Source organism: Gossypium hirsutum, chromosome A11 (assembly GCF_007990345.1).
Source record: "Gossypium hirsutum isolate 1008001.06 chromosome A11, Gossypium_hirsutum_v2.1, whole genome shotgun sequence".
NCBI lineage: Eukaryota > Viridiplantae > Streptophyta > Magnoliopsida > Malvales > Malvaceae > Gossypium > Gossypium hirsutum.
The window spans coordinates 53,639,184-53,647,879 of NC_053434.1; the positions used below are offsets into that span (position 1 = coordinate 53,639,184).

Genomic DNA, 8,696 nt, shown 5'->3' on the forward strand with positions numbered 1-8,696 from the left:
ACCGGTGTTTACTCACTATGGTCTACCTCACCTTTGCTTTTATACCACAATTCCTTGCCTCGGTTCTAGTTCAAGTTCAACTAACCCTTCCTCATCTTGAACAGTAATTGCATTGAGCTGTTCCCTTAGGTTAGGTTCAGTGTTACTTGGCAAGCTACCTTTTGGTCGTTTAGAAATCAATTTGGGGAGAGTTTCGAGCCCTTGGATCGACGCTTGTTGATTCTTAAGTGCTATTTCAGTATTCTGAAAGTGAGTTTTTGACACCGAGATAAAATTTTTTAGCATCTCCTCAAGGTTTGGCTTCTTTTCCTAATGGTAAGGTGGTTGTTGAAAACCCGAAGGATGTTGTGGCCTTTTATTCCCTTGACCACCCCATGAGAAGTTTGGATGGTTCCTCCAACTTGCATTATATGTGTTACTATACGGGTTATTTTGAGTTCTAGACTTATTGTTACCCATATTTGGACCTGTTCCTCCTCGATGCTAGGGTTGAAGGGTTGATATTCTGTGTATGCTCCTCCTCCATTCGAATCACACCTTATCACTGAATGTGCCTGAGTAGAACCACACAAACCATTAATTTTTTTTATTTAAGAGTTCTACCTGGTTAGATAGCATAGTAACCGCATCGAGGTTGAAAACACCGACTGCTTTCGTCGACTTTGTCCTCATAACTTGCCATTGATAGTTATTTAGTGACATCTTCTTAATAAATTCGTAAGCTACTTTGGTGTTTTATTATTCAAGGTTCCACCGGCGGCTGCGTCGATGAGTTGCCTCGTTGAGGGGTTCATACCATTGGAAAACGTCTGAACCTGTAGCCAAAGTGGTAACCCATGGTCAGGGTACCTTCTCAAATGATCATTGTATCTCTCCCATGAATCATAGAGTGTTCCTAGATCCATATGTACAAAAGAAGAGATGTCATTCCTCATCTTAGTCGTTTTAGCCGGCGAAAAATATTTAAGTAAAAACTTTTCGGTCATTTGTTCCCAAGTAGCGATTGACCCTCGTGGTAACGAGTTTAACCACTATTTAGCTTTGTTCCTCAAAGAAAAGGGAAACAACCGAAGGCAAATGGCATCATCAGAAACGCCATTGATTTTAAAAGTGTCGCAAAACTGCAAAAAATTCGCCAAGTGATTGTTTGGATCCTCATCCTGCAAACCATCAAACTGAACAAACTGTTGTATCATTTGAATTGTGTTAGGTTTTAGTTCAAAATTATTTGTAACAATAGAAGGTCTAACTATACTTGACTCAGTTCCTATTAAATTAGGTTTAGTATAATCATACATAGTGCGTGGAGCAGGATTCTAATTTACTGGATCAGCTACAATTGCAGGAGGTAGCAGATTTTCCTGATTTTCAGCCATCTCCTCGTTTGTGGTATGTATGTCATCCTCTTGCTCTTCCCCTGTGTATATTAGGCTTTGCCTTATTTCTCTTTGGTTTCTACGAGCTGTGAGATCGATCTCACTATCAAAAAGTAATAGTCCCGACAAGTTTCTTCTAGTTATACACTATAAAAACCTGCCAGAAGCGAATAAACGAAAAATTAGGAAAGGAAATAAAAAATTAAATTGTAATAAAAGTAAAATGGCTAAAGTAATAGAAATTGATTGTTCCTAATATCTTTGTTCCCCGGCAACGACGCCAAAAACTTGATGTGTATGAATTGTGATAAGTTTTAAATTTATAATTGACCGTTCTTGAAAACTAACTATTATCACGACAAAGGCAAGCGCACCTTATCAAACAGTAGTATAGCTTATGGCAAGAGCGGGATGTCGAACCCAAAGGAACTAAAAGTACTAGTATTAACTTTCTTTTTATTATCTAGCCTAAAAATAAAGGGGTTTGTTTTATCTAAACTAATTACTAATCTAAGAGTGCACAGAAAGTAAGTTGGGGAAATAAATTTTGGGAAAACTGAATGATTTGGACAATACCTAAGGGAAAAATCAACTTCGACTTCACTTGTTATTGACTCTAAATTAGACGATTTATTCACTTGACTTGATCCGTAGAAATCCCTAAGTTATATTATTATCTATCTCGAGACTAAAAACATCTAACCCTAGGTTGATTAATTGAAATCTCTTCCTAATTAAAACCCCTAGTGTTGTATTAACTCGATCTATGGATTCCCTTGTTAGGTTTCACCCTAATCTGACAAAATTATGTAACCCTATCTCTAGGCGTGCAATCAGCTTTACTTAATTATTTTAGATCTACTCTTAGACAGGGACTTTTGCTCCTCTGAATAAGCACATCAATGCTTGAATCAATATCCTGGAATATTAAAGCAATAATTAAGAAGTCATAATTAAGAACAAGTCAAATATTTATCATATAATTCAGATAATAATAACAAGATCCGTCTTAGGTTTCATTCCCCTTAGGTATTTAGGGGGTTTAGTTCATATTTATGAAAGAAAATATCTTAAAAGAATAATGATAACAAAACATAAAGAAAACCCAAGAACTCTTGAAAGGAATTGAAGGGAGATCTTCAATCTTGAAGGTGAATCCGACTTCTGAGATGGATCAATCGGCTTTCTTCGAGTAATTCCTTGCCTCCTGCTCCATGTGTGTCTTTATGGTACCTCCTGCGGTGTTTACATAGGCTTTAGAATGCTTCTAAACCTTCACGAGTGGCCTTTTCTGAATAGGACTAGACTTAGGCCTGATAGGGACACACCTGTGTGCGGTTGCTTCAAACTGTCCTCAGTCTGTTGAATGGACACGGGCGTATGAACTACCCGTGTGAGGAAGTCTAGGCCGTGTTGATTTCCCATGTTGACCCAGTTTCTTCGTTTGTGGCCCGTTTCTCGCTCTTTTTACTCTCCTATACTCTCCTAAGTATAAAACATGAAATTAAAGGATTAGGAGCATCGAATTCACCAATTCTAAAGATAATTCATCCAAAATTATGCTAAGCATGGGATAAAATTATGTATGAATTACGGTTTATCAAGTTACAAGTCAGAGAGTTACACGGGGTCGAGACACAGGCATGTGTGACCACACGGCCTACCCATACAGGTGTGTCCCATATCCATATTGGTGTGTGACCCCTGTATAGTGGAAAATTTTTTAACTTTTGTAAAAAATTCTAAAGTTCTCAATTTAGTCCCGAACCACTCCCAAAGCATGTTTTGGGCATCATAGGCTTGTATTAGGGACTTTATGATTATTTGCAAATGGTTTTAATTTTGACGCAAATTTGTGACTCAAAATTGTATGATTGTTTGTGTTATAAGTCCAATAATACCTCGTATCCTATTCCAGTGTTGAATACGGGTAAAGGGTGTTAAAACTTAATTAGTAACAAAATGTTCACTGTGGCCTGATTATAAATGGCATGTAAATAGGGTTTTGGCTTTCCTTCAAAATTGAATGTTTTGGCTTATTTTGGGACATTTTGAATAGGCTTGAATAGTTATTGCATAGATTGGTGGCCAAGCATTTGAATGTGAAATAGCTTGTGTCTGAAGGTGATTTTAGGTACACATGACTTGTGATACGGTTTTTCACACAATCGTGTGCCCCACACAGTTTTAGGACATGACAATGTGGTTGGTTGATTTTCGGTGCAAGATTTTACACACGATTACAGGTTGTTACATGACCTGGTGACATAGTTGTGTGACCTTTATTTCGAATTGTGCATAGTATAAGAACACGGGCATATGGAATAGCCATAGGGCTAAGCTTGGGGCCATAAGGGTTGGTCTCTTTCACACAGCCGTGTGACGCCTATTTACACTTTTTACTCAAATTTTAATAAAAGTTTCAATTTAATCCAGAATTGATCCCAGTTTGTTTTAAATGTTCCATAAGTTAGATTTAAGTCCTGATTTGATTTAATAGCATGGAAATTATTTAAATGAATTATTTGACTATGTTTGATTAAATTATATATGATATTAAAGTTTTATAGTTCTAATACCTTATAGCTCGAATCAGGTGACTGGATCGAGTATAGGGTGTTATATTTAGTGGTATTAAAGCTATGGTGTAGTTGAGTCTAGGACTGAACGTTGCAGGTACTGAGTATAGAAATACATGCCACTTTATAACCTATTATAGGTGACTCTAAATTAATTTGAATGGCTTTCTTATAGGTTAAATATGTTAATTGAATCCGATCAAACAAATTTCGACAAAGTATTGAGTTATATTCTAGCCACCAATCAAGGGGCTACTCATATGGTGCCTGAGTTTTAAAGGCCTAAGGAAGAGGCCCACAGTACCCTTTTCAATATGATGAATGATATGTTTAACGCATATATGAGTGTCAATCCCATGGCTCAATAACCTCCACCCCCTCGTCCTTAAAGCCCTATACGACAGAATATTTGCAAACTGTCTATTGATAAAGTCCGATTATATGGTGTCGAAGAGTTTAGTGATAAAATAAGTGATGATCTAACCAGAGTTGAGAATTGGTTAGAACACATACAAAGAGTTCTGGATTCAATGTTGTGTCCTCTTGAAGATTGTTTGAGATATGCTGTGTCACTTAAAAAATATGAGTCTTTTCATAGGTGATAAACTCTAGTTGCGGTTGTATCGAAGGAATGTGTTAATTGGGAATTATTTAAAACTAAGTTTCAAAAGAAATAAATTAGTAAAAAATATCTCAAAAAGAATAGAAAGGAATTCATTAGATTGGAACAAGGAAATAGATCAGTTGCAAAGTATGAGAATGAGTTTCTTCACCTAAGTAAATATGCCTATGAAATTGTATTAACTGAGGAAGAAATGTGTACTCATTTTGAATATGGTTTAAATGACGAGATCAAGTTGTTGGTTGGTGCAATAGGAATTCGAGAATTCGTAGTTTTGTCAAACTGAGCTCATAAAATAGAATAAGTATACAACCACAAGAAATAGAATGAAATGAAAGCTCGTGACTTGAGTAAACGTAGCACACCCAGAATATTTTTTGCTCCCTTATGGAATAAAATGAAAGAATTAAGTAGTTGTTTTTAGTGCCATAAGGGATTTTTGGCAGAGATAGATGAAACAGAGCATCGTAAGACCACTGATGACTTTAATAGCTAGTGCGGGTAGCGTCAAGAATATAAATAGACTTGAATGTAGTCATTATGGATGGAATTATTCTAGGATATGAAGATTGAAAAATGTGTTCTATTTCATTTGTGGATCTCTAAATCATTATAAGAAAAACTAACTGAATCAAACTGATTTGAACATAAATTAGAATGTAAGACATGTTGTTGTTTCTATAAGAGGCAGATAACTAGGAATTTGAGGCATAAGTAGAGTCAATAGAAGCGAAAAAAAAGACACAATGGTTCAATCTGAAGCTTGAGATCCCGCCAAAGTTTATATGATCCTAGTGTGCAAAGAGGCATCAGCTCTTAATGTTATGGCTGGTACCTTTTCTATCTTTAATTTTATAGTATATGCATTAATTGGCTCTAAGTTGAGATATATAGATGTATTATGTTGGTAACAGAAAGGAATTTACCGATTGAGTCAACTGTAATTGTCGCTAAAGTAATGAACCTTTTGGGCCAATGTGTTATAGTTGATCTGGTTTGCAAATAGTTTCCATTGAAAATTCAAGGCTATGATGTTCCTGTTGATGTAATGTTACTGCAATTTAACGAATTTGATGTTGTCCTAGGAAAGGATGGGCTGACTGTTCACAATGTTGTAGTGAATTGTTGACAAAAACAGAATGATTTGAGATGCCAAAATAATGAATTGATTTCTGTTGAATATGCTAAGTCTAATTGTTTTTTTAATATGATTGTAGTGATATCTGTACAGAAATTGATCTGATAAGATTGCAATGCATTTTTAGTTGATATCCTGGATTTTAGAGTATCTAAAATGAAAGTTGATCAGTTACCGACAATTTGCGAGTTTACATATGTTTTTCCTGAGGAATTGTCGGGTTTAACGCCAGAAAGAGAAGTCAAGTTTGCTATAGAATTAGTTCCAAGGATTGCTCCAATTTTGATTGCTCAATATAGAATGAATCCAACAAGATTGAATTAATTAAAAGCTCAACTGCAAGAATTACTTGACAGAGGTTTTATTCGATTGAGTATATCACTTTGAGGCGCACCTATTCTATTTGTAAAAAAAAAAATAGGTCGGTGAGATTGTGTATAGATTATTGGCAGTTGAATAAAGTCATGATAAAGAGTAAATATCAGTTGCCTTGTACTAATGATCTATTCGATCAATCGGAAGGCGGCACAATGTTTTCAAAGATTGATCTCAGATTTGATTACTATCAATTGCGAGTTGAAGATGTTGATACATTAACAACAGTATTCAAAATTGTTACAGGCACTACAAGTCTCTAGTTATATCTTGAATCATACTAGTTCGGTTATTACAGAGTTAAGAGTTAAACTGTCAATTCTTCAAAGACTTTGTGAGATGTAAAGAAAATATTTGAATTTGTTAGCTAAATGGGAACAAATTCAGAATGATTAGATCACTAATTTTAGTATTGATTTGGATAATAGTCTATATTTCTGAAATCGAATACAAGTTCTGAATGATTCTAAGATTATATGAGACAGCTTACTAGAGGTTCATAGTAGCGTCTATTTTATGTAAACTAGGTAGCGACGAAATGTGTAATAACTTGAGATAAAGTTTTGGTGGCTGAGAATAAAATGTAAAATTTCAAAGTTTGTATCAAGAGGTCTGGTATGTCAACAGGTTGAAGTTGAATATAAAATTATGTCTAGGATATTATAGATTGTTTTTATTTCTGATTGGATATGAAGATGAGTCATGATGGATTTCTTACCTAGACTACCTTTGATATGGAGAAAGAAAGACTCGATTAGGGTTATTATTGTTAGACTAATGAAATCGACTCATTTTATTCTGGTCAGAATAGATTACTCGCTTTGAGTTGTATGTACTCAGAATTCACGAAGCTATGGTGCTGACAGTGAGAACGAGTAATTAAGATTCAAGAAAACATATTACAATGTTGTATCATCGAGTTCAATTGCGCAAATTTGACTTGGAAAAAAATCAAAGAGTCTATGAGAACACAATAATTGAAACTATTATTAGATGAGAAATTTTGAGGATGAAATTTTCTAAGGGAAAGAGAGTTGTAAGAACCCGCTTTTTAGTGGTGTCGGTAATAATGGTTTCGGGGCGACAAATGTAACACCCCTTACCCGAGATCGTTGCTAGAGTCGAGCACGAGGCGTTACCTGACTTAACTTACTAATTCGGGGCATAAAAATTGCTTTTCAAATTAATTTATTTACATTTATTCAGTAAGTCCCTAAAAAGGGCCCTCAAGACCCTAAAACATGCAATTGAATCGGTTTGGGACCAAACCGGGAACATTAAAAATTTTCCGAATACATAGACAAATCAAAACAATTTATTTCATTATTCCTTATAAACCTGCCCACTTGCATCATAGTCACTAAATAAATCATAACTCGAGCCAAAAAAATCAAAATTTAAATTCGTGAATTTTCCCTGAAACTAGACTTATATATTTTCTTACTAATTTTTTTCCAGAATTTTTGGCCTAGTCAATTAGTACAGTCTATTAGTTAAAGTTTCCTCTATTGCACTCTTCAACTACTCTGACCTCTCCTCACTACGAATCAATTTTCTCCCTGTACAGAATTCAAATAACCATGACGTTTCTTTCTCTTGAAAGTAGATTCATAAGTTATCTATAAGTATAAACTATAACTCCTAGTTCTTTTTATACAATCTTTATTGAATTTATAAAGTTAGAACAGGGGATTCAGAAATCGCTCTGACCCTGTCTCACTAAAATTCAAATATCTCTTAATATACACTTCTTTTGCTTACTCCGTTTCTTTCATATGAAAATAGACTCAATAATATTTAATTCTATATCTAATTTGTCACATAATTCCATTTCTACTATTCTTGGTAATTTTTCAAGTTCACGTCACTGCTGCTGTTCAATACTGTTTTAATCCTAATTTCACTTTTTCATGATTTCTTTGTATTAACTACCATTTAGGCATACATAACACCGAAACATGTTCTTCATTATCCATTTCAATAGCTAATCATTATCAAATATTTACATACCATTCTTTAGCCATATCATAAGGACATACACACAAAATGGCTAAGTCCCTATACATGCTATAAACTAGAACGTTCATAAACGAAGATACCCATTTGGTAACTTGATAGTCAATAGTGTGAAGTGATCTCCGACGGCCTCCAATCCGAGCTTGCTTTTAAGTACTCTAAAACATAGAAAAGTGAAAGAAGTAAGCTTATAAAGCTTAGTAAGTTCACATGTAAAATAATAAGCATTAGCAATCAATTTAGCTTACTACTATGCTGTCACAATTTGCTTAAATAATGTTTAGTTCTTACTTTCCCATCTTACTCATTGGTAACCTTACCAAAGGCTCAGAATACAAAAGGCACCTTACTTAATAGCTTGCTTACATACCTGCAACATCTCACTTAACACATGAGTACTCTTTCATAATATAGGCATATTGCCAATCATGTCATAAAGTGTCACAAGCATAACTGAAAACTCATCACTTACTTAATACTTGATAATCTCAAGTACTTACAATCTTAATATTAAATAAGCCTTAAATGCATACCTGTACTCTTTCTTCATGTTCTCACCTTGTCGTTTCTTTACTTACTCTTTCGATTAC

At 34.6% G+C, this 8,696-nt stretch overlaps 1 non-coding gene across 1 annotated transcript; it reads left to right on the plus strand.

Annotated features, from left to right (window-relative positions):
- Positions 1–831: 831 nt before the first annotated feature.
- Positions 832–938, plus strand: LOC121210755 (small nucleolar RNA R71). Its single transcript, XR_005905870.1, has one exon. It is a non-coding gene; the product is annotated as a small nucleolar RNA R71 (small nucleolar RNA).
- Positions 939–8,696: the final 7,758 nt, after the last annotated feature.